This window comes from Phalacrocorax aristotelis, chromosome 2 (genome assembly GCF_949628215.1).
Source record: "Phalacrocorax aristotelis chromosome 2, bGulAri2.1, whole genome shotgun sequence".
Classification (NCBI taxonomy): domain Eukaryota; kingdom Metazoa; phylum Chordata; class Aves; order Suliformes; family Phalacrocoracidae; genus Phalacrocorax; species Phalacrocorax aristotelis.
The window spans coordinates 97,310,254-97,332,528 of record NC_134277.1 but is presented as its reverse complement, the minus strand read 5'-3'; the positions used below and the strand labels follow the sequence as shown (position 1 = coordinate 97,332,528).

General features: G+C 41.7%; 1 protein-coding gene across 12 annotated transcripts in view; it reads right to left on the bottom strand.

Moving 5' to 3' along the window:
* LOC142053177 (poly(rC)-binding protein 3-like) overlaps nt 1–22,275 on the bottom strand; it is a 429,523-nt gene that overhangs the window by 129,638 nt on the left and 277,610 nt on the right. For 7 of the 12 annotated variants that reach the window (XM_075084442.1, XM_075084431.1, XM_075084437.1 and 4 more), the window contains exon 1: nt 21,375–21,463. The exons of 2 other annotated variants lie outside the window; for them this stretch is intronic. The gene's annotated coding sequence lies outside the window, so the exon portion shown is untranslated. Of the gene's footprint in view, nt 1–19,155; nt 20,406–20,689; nt 20,777–21,374; nt 21,464–22,275 lie in introns of those variants that run through there. 3 more of the 12 variants (XM_075084433.1, XM_075084435.1, XM_075084432.1) reach the window with 3 other exon arrangements.

Sequence of the window (22,275 nt, the reverse complement as noted above, 5' to 3'; positions counted from 1 at the left end):
TCACAACAATGGCCAAAAGGTATCTTTTGGCTATTGCTTAAAGGCAGGTGCTTTCACTAAAGAGCTGTAAGCAGCATTTGTTTCAATAAATTCATGGGTGTAAATTGTCAGGAATCCCTGCAGCTATTCTTACCATTAAGATGGCATCACAGCGTTACTGAGCTGCTGCTTAAGCTTTAATAGGTCTGTGACCTAACTGTGAGAAATTCTCAGCATAGTTTGTGCTGCTATCCTGGCACCATAAGCATGTACCCCAGAGTTCACTTACTCAGCTAAAATTCAACAGTGACCTTATACAACATAGCGTCAGAAAAAGGTGCATTTTCACACAGGAACTCACCTGTCCATCCTTTCAGGATGGACTTTAATTTATTTCTCAGCTGTCCTTTTATTTTAATTAGACCTGTTTGCTGTGTTAGCAATGGCAAGATGATTCGAGGTTGGGAGTTTTCTCCCCCAGAAAAAGAAGGTACCTTGGTGGTGGTACTGGTGGAAGATGAAAGGATATTTAGGAAACAGGGATGGTTTGATGTTTTGCTCTGAGGCTGGCAAATTATTTGGATAACCCGGTGGCTTCAGGGAACATCACAAAATAAAACGATATGGTCTCAGGTAAAGGGAAGAAGGAAGGTCATAAATATCACAGCAGTGCTCAAAAAAAATGCAGTACAATTAATTCCATGAGCTGCAGCTGCCCTACCTGCATTAAGAGTGGTCTGCAACAAACACAAGCCCCAGTCGCCTGAACTGGAAAAATGTTTTCCTGCTCAAGACTGCTGCCAAAGGCTATGATCAGACATGAGCATATTTCATGAAGACAACAGTTACTTTGAGGGAAACAAAGTCTGTGTTGATGTCCACCCCAGGCAACCCTAGTGATTTCAGTACATAATTTAGGTAACAGCAACCTCCTACGCATTCCGTGCCAAAAAAATGCGGTGAAGGGGTGGGGTGGAAGGGTGGTGGAATCCCAAACACTAAAAAAAAAATCTCAACCAATTCCACATCCCTTAAACTCCACCTTCTGTCAAAATGAAGCCCAATCCCAACCTAACCACCTTTCAGGGGTAACCTTTTCCTACAAACCTCCAAACAAAAATATCACATGTATATACAAAATAAAGAACTATAATGTAAGTATATATGAATGAGCTTTGACCTTTCCTTTTGGCTTGCCCATACGACTAAAATAATGACATCTGCTTAAGGTCAGGGGTCTGTAACACATTTATGAATGCTGTGCCTGTAGTACATGCTTTCCAAAGGCAGGCTGCACTGTCATGGATAATTATGATATCTAGTATAGACACATCTCAGTTTGACAGCAGTAATTTTTTTTTTTTTTTGAATGTAAATGGAAATAAGCCTTCATCCAGAACTATAAGACATATTCATTATAATGGGAGATCTCTTTGGCAAGACTGACCATGTAAAATTAATTAAAGTGAAAACCATGGTTTTTTTCAAATTAATCTAACTTTTCATTTGCATTTAAATTTACAATACATCAGATAATTTTACAAGCACTCTAGGAAAGCACCATGCTGATCTTTCGATGCAAAAAGAGCTCATTAGAAAAGGTTTTGACCATAGGAAATGAAAGGCTATACTCTAGCTACAGACCATGTGATCCATTAGTAGGAAAGGGGGTAGGGAGCAAAGGCATCAACATTACCATAGAGAAACGTTCTGCTAACTCAGTCTTGCTGGTTTTTCTGAAAACAAGGGAATATATTTTCAGGTCAGTGATTTTCAACTGTTTTCAATTCACAGATCCCTAAATATTTTCCAGCGGAGATGCAGACCTTTGAATAGCAAAAATTAAGCCCAAGGCAAAGTACTTGCTTTTCATCTTTACCTGCCATGGGTTTCTGAGGTACAGTTCACAGACCATAGGCTGAAAAACATTTTTTAAGAGATATCTCTCTATCACAATTTAGCTGTTTTGCTCAGAATACTGCCATCTTAGCTTCCCCCAAAAGGAATGGGGAGAAGAGACACACTACCCATGCTCTGTGGACAAGACTTCTTTGAACTGAAATAACAGATGCTTACATTTTCAGGTCCCTTAATTCTAGATATGTTTTGGTACAAATTACATTGCAATCCTTCTTTCTGTAGTTTGTCAGCCTTCCATTATGCAGGATTTCAGGTATCAGCCTCAACCTAATACTCTCCCAGGCCATAGTTTTAGAATCATCAGACATGGCACAAACCTATAAAAAGGGGCGGGGGGGGGTGGGGGGTGGGGCGGTGTAAGCGCTTTTGTGGTTTTTTTAAAATATCTTTCTTACAGTTGCCTGCAGAATCATTTCCTTCCCTTAGTTCCACCGGAGCAAGGGGAGCGTCCTTTGCTCCAAAGAGGTTTGCACTATATATAGTCACCTCTATATTTCCTTCGGGAGTATCTCATGCATCCATTTCGCAACAGATATGATTCACCCAAAGGACCTGGCCCAGCATTATGTGGCCTATATGAAGAGTCCTCTATGTGACAGATACCCCTTCAGGCACAAATTTGGAAACAAAAGTGTCTTTGTGCCCACTGATCATTGAAGCCCCTGCAGCACTTCTTTCAATCTATGTCTTGCACACATGTTGGTTTTGAGGACACGCATCCCTTCTCTTCACAGAGTGTTCGCAATGCAGGCTTTTAAAAGAAATAATGATTTGAACAGAGCTCTTCCTGGCTGTGTACTTTCTTTTCCCCCATACCTTTCCAAATTTTGACGAAGGGTTTGAGCACTAAGCCCCAGCTCTAACTCTGGTGTTTGGCAATGGCACATCATGGTTCGCGGTAATACATTGTTTATAGAGAGCAAAGGACAATACAATCACTATGCACTGGATGAGGCCCAATCTAGATGATTATGCAGGCTCTTTCCAGTAACAGCATCCCCTCATCTCCATAATCTATACACAAAATAAGGATATTTTAAATCATTATCAGACTGATTTGTATGTATGGTACAATTTGGTAGAAAACATGACAAAACCTTGACAGAATCATCAGAAAAAGTTACGAATTTATATGGTGTAGACAACAAGAACCTAACTTTTTTCCAAAGTGGTTTTGATGTTCCTTATTCCACATCTTTATTACTAAATCTTTTCCCCTGCTAGCACACTGTAGAAATCCCTTTCCTGGCAAACATCATCATCAAGGGGACAATTTCCCAAAGAAATCTGCCTCAAATTCAAGATTCTTTGTTAGGATCAAAGATGGATCAAAAAAGGGGGAGGGGAATTCATGAACACATCAACCAGAAAAATTTGCATGCATATATTCTTGCACTTGATTAAAAAAAAAATTGTTTTCTTTTAGTCTCTATATGACTATGACTGATGAACAGTGAGGTTGAGTCAACATCTCTGATTTGCAACTGGGAACAACTCTGCTTTCAGAGGGATTCAGATCAAGTACATTAAATATAAACAAAGAACAGTTAACACCAGAAATCTTCATTGTGGAAGAAAAGACACAGAACAGGCATGTGTATGCCATTTTTTTTTTCCAAACAAGTGATACATATAACATCCTGACAGATCTAATGTTCATACTTGTATTACTATCAATCTGCAAAACACTCCAATAAAAACTTCATTTTGATGAGCTCGAATCAGTCGTTCAGAATGGCTTCAAAGAAAAATGGACTACTACGGAAAAATCCCTCAGATTTTTGTATGAAATAAAACATAAGACTTTCCTTTATGTGGTCATGAAAGCTTACTGTATATCTTTGTTACTTCACATAAAGGCAATCAGGCTGCTTAATTGGGGAAAATTAAAAGTAATGTTAAAACTACAAAAAAAAAAAGAATGATGTTATTGAAAATGGTACTAAAATTTATTAGCCTTGGCTCACAAGATATGAAAAAATAAAGTGAATTTCAAACATACAGGCTTGCCTTTGCAAAGCATACTGCCTGTCATGGTTTCAGCTGGGATAGAGTTAATTTTCTTCACTCTAGCTGGTATAGTGCTGTGCTTTGAAATTAGCAGGGAAAAAAAATCCTGTTGAGATAACACACAGATGTTTAGGCTGTTGCTGGGTAGCGCTTATACTAGCCAAGGACATGTCCAGCCTCCCATGCTCTGCCGGGTGCACAAGAAGCCGGGAGGGGAGGGGGCACAGCTAAGAGAGCGGATTCAAACTGACCAAAGGGATATTCCATGTCATGTAACGTCATGCCCAGTATGTTACCTGGGAGGGGCTGGCCCGGGGGGAGGGAGGGAGCAATCGCGGCTCGGGGACGGGCAGCGTCGGTCAGCGGGTGGTGAGCGGCTGTATCGTTCGTGTTTCTGCGTTTTTTTTCTGTTTTCCCTTTCCTTCCTTTTCCCTTTTATTATATTAACATTATTGTCATTATTATCATAATCATTTATCATCATCATTTTATTGTAATCATTAAACTGTGCTTATCTCAACCCACAAGTTCTTTTGCTCGTCCGATTCTCTTCCCCATCCCACAGGGGTGGGGGGGGGGATGTGAGCGAGCGGCTGCGTGGTGTTCAGTTGCCAGCTGAGGCTGAACCACGACACTGCCAAACAGTAAAGTAACTCAGGTCACACTAGAAAGGGCTTACTTACCATTGAGAACTGCCTGATTGGTGAGCACAGAGTGTAAATTGAGAGTTAACGCAAGTGACCTAACTTTACCTTGTATCGTCATATTCTGCCTAAGCCTTTCCAGCATCATCAAGTAGTACACTTTCCACTGGTCTTAAATCGTGATTGTTTAACAGCACTCTGCAACTTAACTTTCCTGAGCCAAGGTGTAAATGTGGGTGCACATCAAGCACGGACGAAGAGATTGCTACTCTGATTTGCGTGTTGCATTTTCTTAGGTATATAGGAAAAAAGAGGGAAAAAAAAAAAAGGGGGGGGGGAAGGGGAGAGGCAGAGCTGAAGGGATAGAAGAACAGTTCCTGCCTCTGTAAGTGTCCTCTGTGCCATTCCAATTTAAAGACAGACCTTAAGACAAGCACTGTGGTGGTAACAGTGATCGCAAGCCGAAGAACATAGCAATTAAGGTGTAAGGACTACCAAGGCACAAAAAACAGTTAGGAGACAATATCTGTAAGCCTGTAGTGGTGTTGTGGCGTCAACCTCTGATGCCCTGACTTTCCACAAAATTGTCTTTTCCCACCTCTGATCCTCTGTCAAGATGGATTAATGCAACGTTGGGGGTCCCAGCCACCAAATTCCCAGCCCAGCGCCAGCAATGGTTGGTGACTTTGTGTGCCAAATGTAGCTGGGTCCCAGCGCGGCCCGAGACGCACGTCACAGCCTGCAAATGCAGGAGGCACGGCCTCTGGCCTCAGCTGAGGGAATGGGAAGGGGAGCGTTACACCCAGAGGTCACTCATGCCTTATGACCACCTCACCTCTGGCTCTTCTAATGGATATAGACTTCTTTTTTCCCCCTCCAGATACCAGGAAAATGTATGAATAGGAGCAAGTTTTCCAATTTAACCTTGCAAGGACAATTCCTTACAATGCAAGTGAACTTAGTACAAGTTGCTGTTCAGACCTTGAAAGCCTGGTTCACTTGCAAAGGGATCAACCTCCCCCCCAACATGTATGACTGCTGCATCAGGAGTAGCTGTTGTTGCATTTACAGTGTCTGTGAGATTAAGCTGTTAACAGCTATTTCTGCTCAACCCAGAAGGTACACAGACACTTGGACAGCAGCTAGTCCATGCAGGCCATCTGTTTGCACTTGACAGACTAATCAACCTCAGTGGCTTATATTAAAAAAACAAACCCCAAACCCCCAAAAAATACTTCCAAAAAAAACAAAACCCAAAAAAACCCCAAAACCAACCAACCAAACAACACACCCATGAAAAAGCCAAACACGCATCTATTCTCTCCTGCTGACAATGCGACCACAAGCAGCATGACTGCACGCTCCCTGCCTCTGCCTTGCCTACCAACAGCGCTGTAAGAGCCTATAAATACCACGGGGATGCACACTTGTGGTGCGGAGCCCATTCACACTGTCTTTCCTTTTTCTGGCCTCATCGCCAGATGCCAGACTGTTCTGCAGGGCTGCAAGGGCACTCCTGGGCTTTTGTAGCTCACTGGAGTAACATGGCAGCATCGTTTGTTTCGGAAACAAAACAATACAGAAAGCTTCAGCTGTACAAGTAAGAACCGAATAGCTTCTTTTAATCTCAAGAACCTGTTATCTCTACATATCTGTCTTCCACCACACATTTTTCTTTTGCTATTTATGCACTACCACACAAACTCTCTGAACAGGCTACTAACCCTAAATGATGCCAAGTAAAACAAATAAATAAATAGGTAACTCCTCTAATATCCTAAACTAAGGTACTCATGGAACACCCCCCCAACTGCCCCTCACCACCCTTCAGTTAACAGTAATGTCAAGTGCATTCAAGAGACTTGCTCTGAGGATGGGGGTGGCAAACCAGGAATAACCATCCCCAACTCCTCTGCTGCCAGCACAGCACAGCAAGATGAACTCCACATCTAATAGCCTGAGACTGACATTAGGAAGGAACTAGTCATTTACCGAGGACATGGTAATCAAAGCTACGTCTCTGCAAATTTGATGGCAATGAGATATGAGACAAGATCCCAGCTCCAGGGCTAGAAAGATACCTTCAAGTGGCTTAAATTTGCTCCCTAAATCCCATTATTTTCTAATTCCAGTTCAATTTTGCAGCAAGTCCCCTTTCCTTGGGCTTCCCTTGGGACTTTAGGTCTGTGCTTCAACTTTTCAGGACTACCACTGCTCTCCCAGATCTCAGTGACTATTAACTTCAAAAGGGAGCACACTTGGTTCACTAGACTACTTAATACCATTCATTTTGGCACTAACCTTAAAGCACTTAATGCATTTGATTTTTTTTTTTAAATAACCATTATAACCTAGCAGTCAGAATGGATTTGCCAACAGTTGGCAAGGACCTCCACCACAGGAGGAAGCAGGCACCTTTAAAAGACAGCATGCCTAATTCAACTTTCACCTGAATTATGATAAAGCATCATCCAGAATCATGCATTAAAATATTTCATACAGTATTACAGCAACACTTATATTTTTTCCAACTGAAGATAATGAAACAAATTAATATCTGGCATAGACTAGTATGGAAGCAAATAAGAAATATGGTCACTGATGCCAAGGATAAATCTGGATGAGAAGAGTAAGAAACCACCAATGGTGATAAAATCAGCAGAGTCTTTAAGTGTTTACATCTGGATGAGCAGAAGAATTTTATAATCAAGGAACAAACTGCTTTCTTACTAATCCTGAAATTCTAGCATTCACTCAGGCAAGAACAATACAAGATGCCAGATGCATGAGCTCTTTCACACAGATAAGCAACTCTGGAAGGAAGCAAAAGGTGCTAAATGTTACTCAAGGGGAGGAGAAACAGCAGTAGAGGAAGAATTAGGCATGCAGGATAAATTTAGCAGAAAAAGACTACTGACTTGGAAATGCACGTTACAAGAAAATCACAAAGTTAAAATAAAGATTTTCTTTTTATTATAAAAGTGACTGCAGATACCATTAATAGTACCCCATGATACTTTTATGTAATCTGATTTATAAATGTAATTCATTGTTGGATCACACTGAAACCGAAAACACCTTGGATTCAAGGTAGATAAATCAGACACAGTTCAGAGGTTTGATGTACTAGGGAGATGGGGGTGGAGTAGAGAACAAAACCAACCAAGCCTGTAAAAATTTAGAGGCCTCCTAAACGTGGAACCTGAAGATCGTTTTGTGAGATTTCTGGTATATGTGGCAGTTGGTCTTACGTGCAGTTGGTTTCTCTCTGGTTTAGAACTATTACTTTGTTGCTCTCTTGAAACCAGAAATGATAGATATGCATGGAAATTAATAAAAACCCAAATACATATCAAGTAAAGATGAATGATTTTTTAATTTTTTTTTTAAAGTCTATAATCATTAAGTTCGTGTACTTTGGAGGAAATATTTTGCATCTTCCAATTTCATTTGCTTTTGTCTACAAAGCCAAAGAGGATAGCAATCCACCAACATGTGAAATATGCTAATGCAGAAAACAAGGCAGTATTTACTCATGATACATAAAACTATTTCTGCTTTAGGTTGGAATATAAGCAGCACTGACAAAACCTGTAGCTGTCTGAAAGCATCGACTGTGATGTCATCTGAAAGTAGGGGCAATATTCAATTGGAGATGGAAGATTATTTAGCAAGTTTGATCTGTTTGCAGGAGAAGCAACTGCTGGTCTTCGATAACTATGTATCTCCTATAAATCCAAGGTAATAATTCCACAGTACAAAGCCATGACATGACCACAAACAGAATATCACACGCAGCACTTATCTCAACGGATTGCCAAAAAAAAAAAAATATATATATATATATAAAATAACTACGAGTATATAAAGAAGGCTAACTTAAATGATATAGGAGTTGGAGGATAAGATACTGAATATGAAGGCAGTCTAAGGAAGCTAAAGTTATATAATCCAGAAAAGAGGATTGAGCAGAATATGATCATAGTCTATAAATAACTTACAGGTAACAATATAGATGAAAGAAGGGAATTATTTAGAGTCCTGGTAGAGGATAAGATAAGAAGCAATTTCCTTTAGCTAAAGAAGGAAGAACTGAACAGAGGAATGTAGGCCAAACATTTGCAAAGCCTAACACCCCACAGCAGTGTACATGGGACTGCATTTTAATTAAGGTGGAGCCATTTCACACACGTGGCAGTTCCAACTCCAACAGATGAGTCTTGTGCCTAGCAGGGCACAGCCCAACCCTATGGTCATCTGCCAACAGAACGGACTAGGTGGGGTTTTTTTGCTGTCTGGGTAGCCAACAGCAGAGATGAATTCAAAGAGATATCAAAGTTGAGTGTAGTTCTAAAGTTAGAAGACAGGCTGTCCAAAAGAAGTATTTTTATTTTTCCCTGCAACTTATGGCAGATGGGCTGCTAATACTAACCGCAGACAGGAAAAATAGCATTAAAAGGGCAAATAACCCATCATAACAGTTAAATATGGACAGATAGTGAGTGCCCAGAATGTGTCTCAAACAGCAAGAGAAGACTTGCTCTCAGTTAACAGAACTTGCAACTTTCCAACATAAGCAATACCTGCTCATAGCAAATAAATTGGAATGAGATTAAAAAAAACTGAAGTTTGACTTTGCAAATACATTCAACAGAACACCAGGCACCTATAAAAGATGACAAGAAGCTGGCTGGCCTTAAGGTTAATATGAGATCCATAAGGCTGCTGCTGTACACCTCATGTTGCTGTACAGCAGCACGGACTGAGCTAACTTGAGCGTAATTATTTCCTTGAGCACTGTGCAGCCAGTATAGCCATAACCACGCAGACGTTAGCACAGCCTGCAAAACCACGTTTAGGTGCTGGTAGAAGTTCAGGCTCTTCCCTGGTTTTGGGCTTCTGTGGCTACATCACTGTCACTACACAAGTAGCCCACTTAATAGTAGTTTTAAAAGATCTGCAGGAGGACTGTGGTGATGCACTAGTTTACACTTCAGGCAGCCAAATATTGATGTATCCAAGTGGATTTATGTTCAGGGATTAACTTCAGCCTAGCAAGGCTTCCCAATAGTCAGGGGAGAATGACTGGCTACCGACTACGGAATGAGCCAAGAGCAGGGGGAGGCCTTCTTAGACAGCTTTGGGGAATACTCCCCCCTTGCATCAGACATACCGTGCTCATAACGAGATACACGCTCTGCCCACTAAAAGCAGCAGCATTTTACCTTGCAATACTGTTAAGTGTATGTCTGATAATCCAACTGATTTACAATGGCTTTAAGAAGAGGCAAGCAAGAATTTTTTATACTTAATAACATTGTTGCACACATCTTGGGAAGATTTTATTGCTTGATTGCCATTAGTCATGAAAGCTCACATGAGCAGTGGAACAAGAATACACCCCTTTGCCCCATAAACATGGCTATTTGAGACATTTTTTCTGCTATGGAAATGTCACAGGTTCAAGAAAGGTAATTGACTGCAGTCCATTTGCTGACAAACATTTGTACAATGGTATCTTCCTACAAACACACCCAAGATGCACAATCATAATCAGCTCAGAAGAGAAACACTGCAGTGGTTAAAAGTGTAACTAGAGCTACAGGTTGCCCCCCTTGCTGCAAAGAGGTGGTGTGTTTTTTGTTGTTGTTTTTTTTTTTTTTTTTAACACCACACACTTGTGTCTACAGTACTGTTACAGTACACTAGATAATACACCAATGTTTACTAGGGAGGATTGGTCAACAACCAACCAAAGCCTACTTGTTCCATCCCATTAAGAGCCCCTTGCTAATGCTGACATGCTGACACTCAGAACTTCACACAGAGGTTCCAGATGCACTGGATGCTGTCCAAGACTGTCTGCTCATGTGCCACCACAGCACCTTCTTGTGGCATTTATTCCCATTTCAGCTGGTGTCAGAAGTACTCGGGCTGAGACAATTTTGAGTGGGGAAAAAAAAATGCCTGCCTGGAATATGAACTTTTAGGTATTTCGCTGCTGAATGCTCCAAATGGTTGAAATGAAAAAGCACAAGTTTTGGAAAGTCCATATTTCTACTGAAGTGAAGTAGTGGTGGACACAATACAATAAGCATTACAGCGTAGTGTTCCCACACTAACCACTAGACCTTTCCCATGTCATTAAAAATATTATCTACTCTAAGGAATGCGGGAAAAAATCCACATACCAGGGTAAGTATTTTCTACCCAAATGTATTGCAAAGACTTTCACTCTCCCCTTCTATCTCATCAGCACACCACTCTCACTATCCCTTTCCACTGGTCCCACGACTGAGACAAGGTATCTTTGCAAACCCATTTCTTTCTTCTTTTACCCCAACAGAAGGTGCCATCCAGGGTTAAAACTCAGAGGACCTTCTGAAGAGGGGAGGGAAAGTCAGGTGAAATGGATGGGGGAAGAAAACAGAGCCTGCGAAAACACAGTTTACATGGATCTTAGAATCACAGAATCATTTAGACTGGCAAAGACCCTTAAGATCATCGAGTCCAACTGTTAACCTAACACTGCCAAGTCCACCACTAAACTGTGTCCCTAAGCATGACATCTACACATCTTTTAAATACCTCCAGGGATGGTGACTCATCCACTTTCCTGGGCAGCCTGTTCCGGTGCTTGATAAACCTTTTGGTGAAGAAATTTTTCTTAATATCCAATCTAAACCTCCTCTGATGCAACTTGAAGCTATTTCCTCTTGTCCTATCACTTGTTACTTGGGAAAAAGCTGGTATCTTATTCAGATACGAGCTGGAACAGTATCACACATCACTTTCACAATAAGATGCCATCTTGCAGCCCAAGTCAACTGAAGCGGCTCGTTACATCTTTGTGTCATCACAAAGATGGATGTTCCTGGGACACATGAGCACAGAGGTTCCCGGGAGATCTCAGGGATTAGACAGAAACCTGTTCTCATCCCACTGCTCCAACACGATAACTGAGGAGAAATTCTGTCAGGGGATCTGTGGGCACTCCTCCTCCTCAACACCTTCCTTGGCTATTACAAGAGAACAGGGCTGCCTGCAGCTCAGCCTTTTATCACTTTTGGTCTTCTGCACATGTTAAAATTCAGGACAACCTTCACAGTCTGTCCCAAAGAATGAAGGCAACAAATGAGTGGAAAAGAGAGATAGCTGTTTCAATTTGCAAAAACTAACCAGGTAATATAGCTACAGTTACAAATCTATGATCATCATTTCCTAAGAATGCAGATCAACAGCACTCCAGATTGCCAAAAAAGAGAAACAGAAGATGACATTTATGGCTCAGAATCCCCTCCAATACCCTTTTTGTCACAAGGTCATTATGTGTATACACAAGCTACAGATAGGTACATAAATTAGGTACCCAGTGCTTACACAAAACTACTGTCTTTGACTAAATATTAATTGAACAACATTATTAGCTTAAAAGTGATATAGATTATTTCCATACTTTGTTGATTACACATCATAAATTAAAAAGATATTTATTTGAATAAATACAGTTCAATAAGTCAGTCCTTTTCATAAATAAGAAGTGTGAAGACAAGAGAGACTGTTACAAGCAGCAGTTATTCAAAGTTGCAGACATGAAAGCTAGTCTCACAACATGAGCTATAAACCCGTTTTTGTTTATTACTATAGCTTACCCATTTGACGTCTACTCTGATAAATGGTTCTCAATGAAAAGCATGCAAGTACACGCCATTTTCTCTGGCTTTCCCTGGAGTATTGAGGATCATTAGACAGATCATCAGCTTTCTGCAAGAGATGTCTGCATAGTTTTCAAATTTTGACTAATACTCTCTCAAAATAAGGTTTGCAGCAGAAGACATGCTGAACCAAAGTCATCACTAGTCTGAATCTATGATGATGTGATTTTTGAAGATGACAGCTTCAGACATATTTGCAGGTCCAAAGTCCATAGTTTTATTCTGTGGATATCCCCACCCCCCAAAAAACTGCAATTACTATCAAGACAACAGAAGTACCAATCCAGAACTACTTCAGCAGAGATGTTTCCGTGACTTGTTTCTCAGAATTTTCTCAGAAAGCAGAGATAACAGTGCAAACTTATTTCCTTTTAAACTTGGGCAAATATGTACACAAATTTTACTTGATTTGCCCAGATCCTATAAACAAAAGCATGCAAGAAATTTAATGTAGCATAAACATGATAATTTTATCAAGTTGCCAGCCATGGTTTAAAGTTGTAGTTAAGTAAAGTTCCCAGTTAAGTGTTTTAGGTGAGTAAGAATTAATATCTTTGAAATCAACACAGCCAAGGAAGGATTTTGTAAAATCTACTAATCTCCACATACGATAATCCCCAAATATAAAAATATATATACCTGAAAAACCTGAATTGCATTAGCAGCATAGGCACTAGAAATGAAACAAATTTTAGGTACATCTGCAATCTCCTACATTTATCCAGTATATTTTAAGGATATTACTTAGAAATACATTTCTTTATCTGTCAACTCAGCCATATTCTCATTGAAAGCATCAGATTTTGATGAAGTATAATCTCAGAGGCACACAGAGCTAAAATGAAGGTGACACTTTATTAGTAGCCGTAGGCAGCCCTCGTTCTGGCTACTTTCGTTATTATTTATCTCCCTATATATATATGATCTGCTGCTTTTAACTTTATTGACTAATAATAATACTCACTAGAGACTGGGTCTTTCCTGTCTAGTGATGGGAAAGCAGAAAGGTCACAAGGTAAAAGAAAACTCCATTTTCATAGGCACTTTAATGCATTGCTCCTAAGGGAATTCCAGTTGCTTTAGAAAGGTTTAGATATATATTGGTGGGCCCTTTACTCCTGAGCCAACTAAAAGCCCATCCATCTGTGCACAATCCATTGTAATAAAAGCACAGTAAAAAGGATAGTTTCTGTACACTTTTTTTTTTTAAAGCCTCACTTGCATTTTATTGCCAACTCCACAGTAACTTCACACACTCACAAAAAGTAAGGTCAGGGTTGGTTCTTAACCAGAAGTACAACAGGCAAGAAAAGGTCACAGTGCTGTGAGGTTTCCTTTCAGACAATGAACAGGATTAGAAGTGAATAGGTCCCAGCAAGCAGATTACCCTAAAACAAAACCCGGGGATGACAAGGCAAAGCCCAGGGTCCAAATCGTGTAGCAATCTCCTCCTAGCAAGTTTGGGGTCAAGAAGTGGCTACCAAAAAAACTGGCATATATACATATATACGTGTGTGTGTGTGTATATATATATGTAATCCACCACAAGTGGTGTTGATACATCTGCCCAGTCAAACAACAAAGCAAACAAACAAAACCTTCTAAAAGTCTAGCAAATCCAAAAGTTAAGGTTATCTTTGTCAGAAGAAAACTAAGTATCAGAAAATATGGGAATATTGAGATAGGTTGCCTAAATGGCTGTAATTCTGCCTTTTATTATCTTTTCATTGAAACTGAAAGCCAAGAGCGCAGGAAGGATGTTTCTGAGAAATCAAAAAGCATCATCCAACCACATTAAAGCATGTTCACACAACTGAAGGAGCTGTAAGACCCGCTGGCTATAAAGTACCACTCATCTATCACTCATCAGCTGACACCTAGTAGCTAGTCATGGATGTGATCCTATGTGGGGGCAACACGAAGCAGAACAGGTGAGCTACCATTACATTCCGTCAGATCAGTCTTAATAGCTGCAGGAGGCAACTATTTGCATTTCTAGTGTTTTAGATAATGCATTTGGCTCCACAGCTAGCACCAGCAACAGGTATCCTTGAAGCTCCCATGCCACAGCTGAAGATCAGTGTCTTCTTAAAGCATGGTTTTTAAGACATGGGTGAAATTACTCACAAACACTAATTAGCTACCAACAAGCGGTTGGATACTGCGTCACACATTAAGTTACGATAGGATATGCCGACAGTTTAATTAGTACTGAAGCTCCCAGAGATATATAGCCAATTACGGTTCCTGTAAAAAAACACGAGGCCAACAGCAATGCTGGTTAGAGGTGTGGGAAAGAGTCGCACCCAGCATGTGATGGTCACAACAGACACCCCCAAATGCAGATGCATTTCTGTCAGCCTTGGAGGCTGTTTGGGGAGCTGCTCTAGTTAGTCACGGGGAAGTACAGCTTCAGGGGGCTCCACCACCACAGTTCACATTGGAGGCTTTTGTTAGAGATGCATCATTCCTGCACAAGCAACAGAAGCCTCAAAAATTTCATCAATATTTTAGAACACAGGGTCAGATTCAGAGTATCTTACTTATCTGACACTACAAACAGTGAAGGGACATTAGACTTCATCACAAGCGAGGTTTAAGAGCTCTTAAAATTTTTATTCAGACTCCTCTACCCAACCCCAGTCCACAGTAAGCATTGTGGGATGCTAACAGTCATTAATTAACAGTGGCAGCCTTTCCATTACCTGCCGGGCATCTGTATTTGTACAGTAGCAATGCTGACAGGGAAAGCAGGGAGGAGGAAATGAAGTATATCTCTCTCTCACTGCGCTGGAGCCCTTGCTCTTCCCAGAGAAATCTAACGATGTAACTTCTGGTGTTCCCTACTACTTGATCAAAATCCAGCGACTTAAACATCTCTGAACTGAAAGGAGTTGAGACTCCAAACCTGATTCTCATTGCTGTGAATGAAAACTCTGAACTTACATATTGGAACAACTGTAGATATCTCAGATTTTCCCATTTGCAGGAGCAAAACATTTTTTTTTTTTAAATTTATTCTTATAGGTGTAACACACATTGATAAAAAAGGCAAACAGTCTTTTTAATCACTTGGATCATATGTAAGCAAATCACTAGATCCAGGCAGCTCAGGGACTTTCAGTATTTAATCCAGTACTATATAGTAATTATTGAGTGGATTTACAGCATTTACAAAGGTTGTGTCTGGCCCCAGCGCTTTTACAGCCTTTTCATTTAAAATCTCTGCTGTTGTTCTATAGAATGTTTAAAGTTACAAAACAGCCAGCAAAATTTCCATTCACTCTTCTGGCTAGATGCTGGCGCGCAGCCACAATCATGCTAATGAGATCCTTGAGGTACATACCAGTTTTGTTAACTAAATGAAATCACAGAAAAGTAATTTTATGGTCTTCAAAGCTCAGATTCTGTCTATTTGTTTAAATCAGGCTCAAATGCTGAATGGGTGTTTTACTGCCCACCAATGAGAAAATACAAGCCAACGAGGGTAAGGGTGGTGTGGACATTGCACCAAGCATTTCACTGTTATGCAGCTACATCCAAAAGCTCTTTTTTTTTTTTTTTTTTTTTGGAGATGTATCCCTCTTCTCTTTTCTGTAGAACACACTGCATGTGGGATGGCATTCTGCTTCCCTTGCTGCCACGAGGCCAACCAGACCGTTCAGATTTCATGTCATGAAATCCTCAGATTAGCAGTATTATCTTATCTGTATTTGCTTGCCAACAAATGCATGCCTATTTGTATATAAAACGTGACAGGAGTCTTTTTCTAGAACTCCACTTGCTCTGTGTGCAGCTGCCCAGACTTCTGCTGCGTGCTTGGGACTGTGGTTCTGACACAGCCACCCCCATTTTCTAAAACTTGGCTGAACATTCATAAAGCCCTGCTTTAAGCATCACAGTCAAGTGCTTTTATTTGGTTTCGCTGGGGGCTTTTTATTATTTTAGTAAAATTACTCAGTTTCTTCTCTCAGACATGTCCCTAAACTACTCTATAAGTACAGCCAAAAGGTTTTCAGTAAATGTACTGTGAACCTAACAGAAATAAAGCAATAGAGAACAATGCAGAGAGGTGCAAAGCGTTTTTTAAAATATTTTCATTGCTTTCTTTTGATTATTTGAAATTGTTTGTCTTAAACTGTTTGTCAGGTCAAAAAAACAACCAAACCCAAAAATTACACATTCAAGTTTTTCTCTGAACCATTTTGCAGAAGTTTTTAGATGTTGCTGCAATAAATCCCAGTAAGAAATGCTGCAGGGTCCTCCTCATGCACTTGTACCAAGCCACTGAGCAACTAGGTTATGCTGAGAACAACAGGTATGTGGACTTTTTTTTTTTACCTCATTTTTTAAGCTTGCTACTTATTTATTCCACACTGATACAGTCAAATCCTGCCAATGATGCCCACATCCTTCTCAGAGGAAAAAGTCTGTTGAGGTCACTGAGCTGAGTCTTGACAGTCTTAATCACTGCCCAGTGACTCCCAGCAGCATCTAACTATGACGTCAAGCATGGACCTTTGAGGGGGCGAGTAGAATAAGAAAGTGTATCAGACTCTAAAGGACCATTACAGCTTTGGAAAAAACGAGGTCTGATCTGAGTGGGAGTTTGGTCTGCAGAGGAACAGAATTGAAAAAAAAAATAAAGCATACATTAACCCTCTTGGAAAAAAGACCCATTCATGTTGGATTGCCTTTTTTTTTAAAGTACAGATAACTTATTTTTTAAATAACAATGACTTTCTATACTAATTGTTTTTTGCATCTCTGTGCTGAAGGCTTTCAGGGCTCGGAAAGCAAGTCAAGATGCTGAACAGCATGTGTGTACACAAGATGACAGCCCTTGGCAGGGGACACAAAAGCTTCAGAATATGGGTGAGCACAGCTAAGGGCCACCCGTGTGCGTCAGGGACAGCGGGGCTGTCTGCTAGAAATCTTGGCATACTGCTCAAATGGGAATTTGTTGACTTGAGCTTGATTTCTGTGCCCAAATGATGAATGTTAACATACAATTGCACTTGCTGAATATTTTCCTGGCTTTCTAACCACTTTACAGACACTTGGACATATTATCATCTCCTCCTTCCCTCCCCCTAGCTGATGGGCTCAATAAAAAACACACATACACCCTTAAGGCTAGGTGGATGCCTATTACAAAGATTTTCTGTTTGATTCTAATCCAAAAGAGCTGGCATTGAGCTGGTATTTTTTAATTAAGACCTCCTTCACTCAGCTCTTTTTTGTCTTGTGGAGCATCTATCAATCAGAAGGAGTCACCACAGGATGCACCCCGTGGCAGGACGCCATTTTGTCCCCTCCCCCAAACCCAGACAGTGACTTCTCCCTTCCCCCCCCCCCCCCATCTTCATTAACTAAAAGCACTGAATAAACCTTAACATCCCAGCTAAATCCTATTGGCCCTGGATTTGCTGCTTAATGCTAAAACCCAAGCGACCCATTTTTCTCATGTTGATACTTGGATTGCTGATGGCAGCCAGCAGAGAAAAATATCCAACCTTAAAATATTTTAATGTAAGGAACAGACCCCAGAGAATTCATCACTCACTCACTCTGCTGCTGCTCATGAACTTTACGTAAGCTCTACTTCGTGTGTCAAAGCCTCCTTTGCTTTTGTGCTTCATAGGCAACGCAGTGAATCTGTTGCTTAGCAAATGAATGCAACAAAGTGTATCTGTTATTAAAAGTGCAACGAGGTTTCTCTTAAAGAAAAATGATCTTGCAAAGTTTATGAAAACAAACTTCTGCGCATTCTACAATCCCCAGTCATGAAGTTGTTATAAACATCAGAAGATGGAGACCCCACTAAGTTAAAATCTTTGGGAGAGAATAACAATGACAGTAAACAATTTCAGTGCTACAGATTCATTTTGAGTTCCTATCCTTACGTTTTGCTTTAAACTGTAGTAGGCTGCCTTCCCGATTTCACGTACACAACAGAAAAGGCTAAAGATTATTCACCATCCCCCTGCCTCCTGGCTGCCAGCCCTCCTGTTGCACCCCAGTTATAATTGCTGTACCCAATCTCACCGTGGCTCAGCTGCCCAACACTTCCTCCTCAGCCCGTGATGATGAGCGGGAATGCCGATCCCAACCTTTGATTCTTTACTCCCAAAGCGCCCAAACTGGGTTACCCATCCAGCTGCAAAATCTCCCTATGGTAGCATTCAAGAGCTCTGGCGCTCCTGACTGCGCCTGGGGCCACCAGCCTGCCCTTTTGCTCCATCAGACCTGCAACCACTCTGCCCCCCCTCAAACCACCACCACTGTGACCACCATGTGTTTCACCACATCATCTGCCACTTCAAAACCCTTCCCTCCTGCAAATACCTCTTTCACACTTCTGCCACGCACATCCATGGCTGCAGCAACATCCCCATTAGCTTTGCAAGCTTCTCCACATCTTTCTGCTTCAGTGATAACTCCCTTGCCCTGTTTCAGGGCCCCTTTGCAGTTTTCCCTGCCCAGCATGCTCAGCCCCAGCCTCCCAGTACTCCCAAGCAGGAGGGATGGCTCATCCTCTGCTCCTCTGCCTCCTGTCCCACACCCCCCAGCACAGAGCGCTGCAAGGGGTGCAAACCACTGTGCTTTGGCTAGGACAGCCTCTTGCCCTGTGATGGCTCTGCGGCAAGCAGCTTCACAACTGCACACTACCCTCACGGCTTACAAAAGTAGCCCACCATGTTTTCAGTAATCTGTTGGAGAAGTCTATTCCAGTCTGCTCTTGAGCACCCAACCATCCAGCAGTCTTTTTGGATTTGACTTATATTTTTAATAACATATTTTGCTTTACTTTCATATCAAGCCTCAATGCCCTACAATACTGAGGCTGATTTCTGAAAAGAAGAGCCGCATCCTGAAACACCTACCTCATGCACACCCAGTCCTTCACCCAGCAAATTCCTGTGGCATTCAGAGGCTGTAAAGGCTGAAAAGAAACAAGGAGCCTGGACGTCTAGTAGAAATTCAGTTATCCTGAATAAAAAAAATATATTTACAAAGTACCTAAAAAGCAAACCTGATCTAACACTGAAGATATGCAGCACAGGTTACACATTAAGGTTCTTAGTATGATGTCTGTTATGAGAAGGTTTTCAAATAAAAATGCTTTCTTACTGACTGTGCACTTGTGTTAATGTATTTCTTACCAATATCACTAATGGAGTGTTTATCATGTTTCTAGCTTCTCTGAAGTAACAAGAAAAATATATTTACCCATATAAGAATGAAATTAATATATCCATGTTGCTACGCATTATCATACTGCACACACTCTACAGATACATTTAAATATGGTCCTTGAAGGAAGTAATGATTTCAGTATTAGAGAAGTATTCAAACCAGCATAAATTTGAGACCAAGAGTATTACAGAACAGAACCAGTGAAACAGACAGTTACATACTTGAGGACTCATTTTTGCAAAATGGACCCAGACGAAAGAAAAGGGGCAAGGCCTTTTGTAACAAACCAGCTTTTTCAGGTTGTAAGGAAAGTAAAAATATTTTCATTCACCTGATTATAGAATATGAAGGTACGGGGTAATAACCGCATGATCGATCCAGTTTTTCCTTTTCATTAATACAATGAATAGAATACCATATAGATAATGTATCTATTACGAGATCAATGAGTAGGCAAGCCTCAGCTTTTCAGTTTATTTCATTTTTATAAACTCTTGCCTGATTTCAGTACAACCGATTCCTGGATTCCATTTTGAACCATCCTCAGTGACAGTTCATGAACTTTGCACCAGGAATCTTTGTAGGGTATAAGTGGTAGACAAGTGGATTACCAGCTTCTCAAGTCCATTTTTTACTATCATTCTACTTCTAAAACCATACCTAAAAGAAACAAACAAGGCCCACGGCTAGACTGGATGGTACGCACACTTCTAACAGCAATTTTTTTTTTTAAAACATTTGAAGATAGACATGCACAGCAATTTCCAGCTATGACTGCATTCTGTTGTCTAGAATCTACACAAGAACTGTTAAAATATGATTAAGTAATATGTATTGTTTATTTTTTCAGTAGTAATAGTAGGGTTATCAGAAACACCAATATAAGTTGTTCATTATACGTAACCCATATCCAGTGTAATAGGAATTCTAGCAGATGCATCAAAGAAAATAAAGCACGGTTTTTGGCGCATAGTAACAAAGCTTCTTGCTTCTTTAAAAATAATATTATTAATAATAATGAGAGGCACAAAGTCCAGAGTCGTCTCTTATTACCGTTATCATAAAACCACCATGTATTCCTAACTTTTCTTTAAGAAACACACACTTTGAAGTTCGCTTTTCCCCAGTTGCACAGCAAACGGAACAGCGATATGAGGGTTTACTTAGGCTGTTTACATTAGCAACTTAAAAACAAACAAAAAAAGCCTTCGGAAACGTTACCAGCTCAACGAAAGGAAGCAACTTCCAATGCCAATGCCCCCAAAACATGGGACAATATTCCAGCTCAGTTGCTTTTGACAGGCGTGCTGGTTTACAGCACGCCGGGAACTTCGCAGCCTCGGCCTTCCTTCGGTAGCTCTCCTTGGCAAGGGCCGGCTCTCGCCTCTCCCCGTTTCACGTTAAACTTGCAGGAAACTATTAACCGGGGGGTGGCTGCGGGAAAGGCGGCGGGGGCACGGCACGCACCAGCCTCCTGACGGTACTATCGCATCTAAGCCCTGGAGCTGCCGCCCAGGCGGGATTACCCACGCAGGGGAAGCGCCGGCTTCCCGACGGACAGTCCCTAGCAGGTATTTTAGCGGAGCTCACTCGTGCGGGCGAGAAACCAGCCCCGTCTCCACGCAAAGCACTTCCACAGCAACTTGTTGGTTTCAATCTTTTAACGACTTTGCCCATCGCAGCCTGTCCCGGGCAGGCAGAGGGGCGAAACTCGGTCCCCAAGGCACCCGCAAAAGCAGCACGCTGGGCTCCTGCAAGCTCGAAACAAAGCAACCCCCACCCCACCCCCACCCCCCAAACCCACCCCCCGCACGCAGCACCCCCTCCCCGGCCACCCTACAACTCCAGAAAGCAGGAGAGGGTTTCTCCCCGCCCGCCCCATCCCTGCAGGGGCAGAGGTACCCACCTGCTGCGGAGCGGGTCCCCGAGCCCGGCCGGAGCCCCACGCCGCTCCCTTCCTCCCGTGGGGCCGTGCCGCCAGCCGGCTCCCTCCGTGCCGCCCTTGCGCGGGGCTGCCGCCAGCCGGATCCCTCCCCGCCGCCCGGGCGCGGACAGACGGCCGGGAGCCCCGAGCCCGACCAGGCTGAAGCAATGCTCGGCTTCCCCCCCACCCCTCTTTTTCCCCTTTTTCCTTCCCCTCCTTTTTCCCCTCTTTCCTCCCTTCTCCCCGTTTTTCCTCCCCTGGCTTAGCCCCTGGCAGATAAGCCCGAGTCAGCCAGAGTGCGCTCACGACACCCCCTCCACCAATCATTTCAATTAGTGCCACATGAGAGGAGCTTCTGCCCAAAATCTGCTTAAGAAAGGGCCAGAGGGCAGGGCAATCTTCTTTGCTCAACAATGACCAGAAGCTGCTATAAATATCCAAACAAAAGCACTGCCAAGGCCAGGAATGTCACATCCTAATGTGATAAAAATTGTAAAGGTCTGATGTATACCAGAACTACAAAGGAGGAAAAATAATGATAATTAAAAAAAACCCCAACAACAACAAAACAAAGACAAATATTTAAAGCAGTCACCACCTTCCTACCCTCTCCCCCAATACGTAACCTTGTAATATGTTCCCAAAGTTGTATATTTCTGGGTGCCAAGCTATTATGTTTTCGAGGTCCCGAACAGCTTGCTCACAATCCCTTTGTGACAGCTGCGCGCTAATATTTATAGGTACCCAAGTCTATGCACCTTATATAACCAAGTACAGTGACCAGGACTGGGCAGAGGTAGCCTCCAACCCCACAGATGCATTACATCACACAAATAGTATAAGCAATGACTTCTCTAAATTAAAATGTTAACAAGAGGTTCGC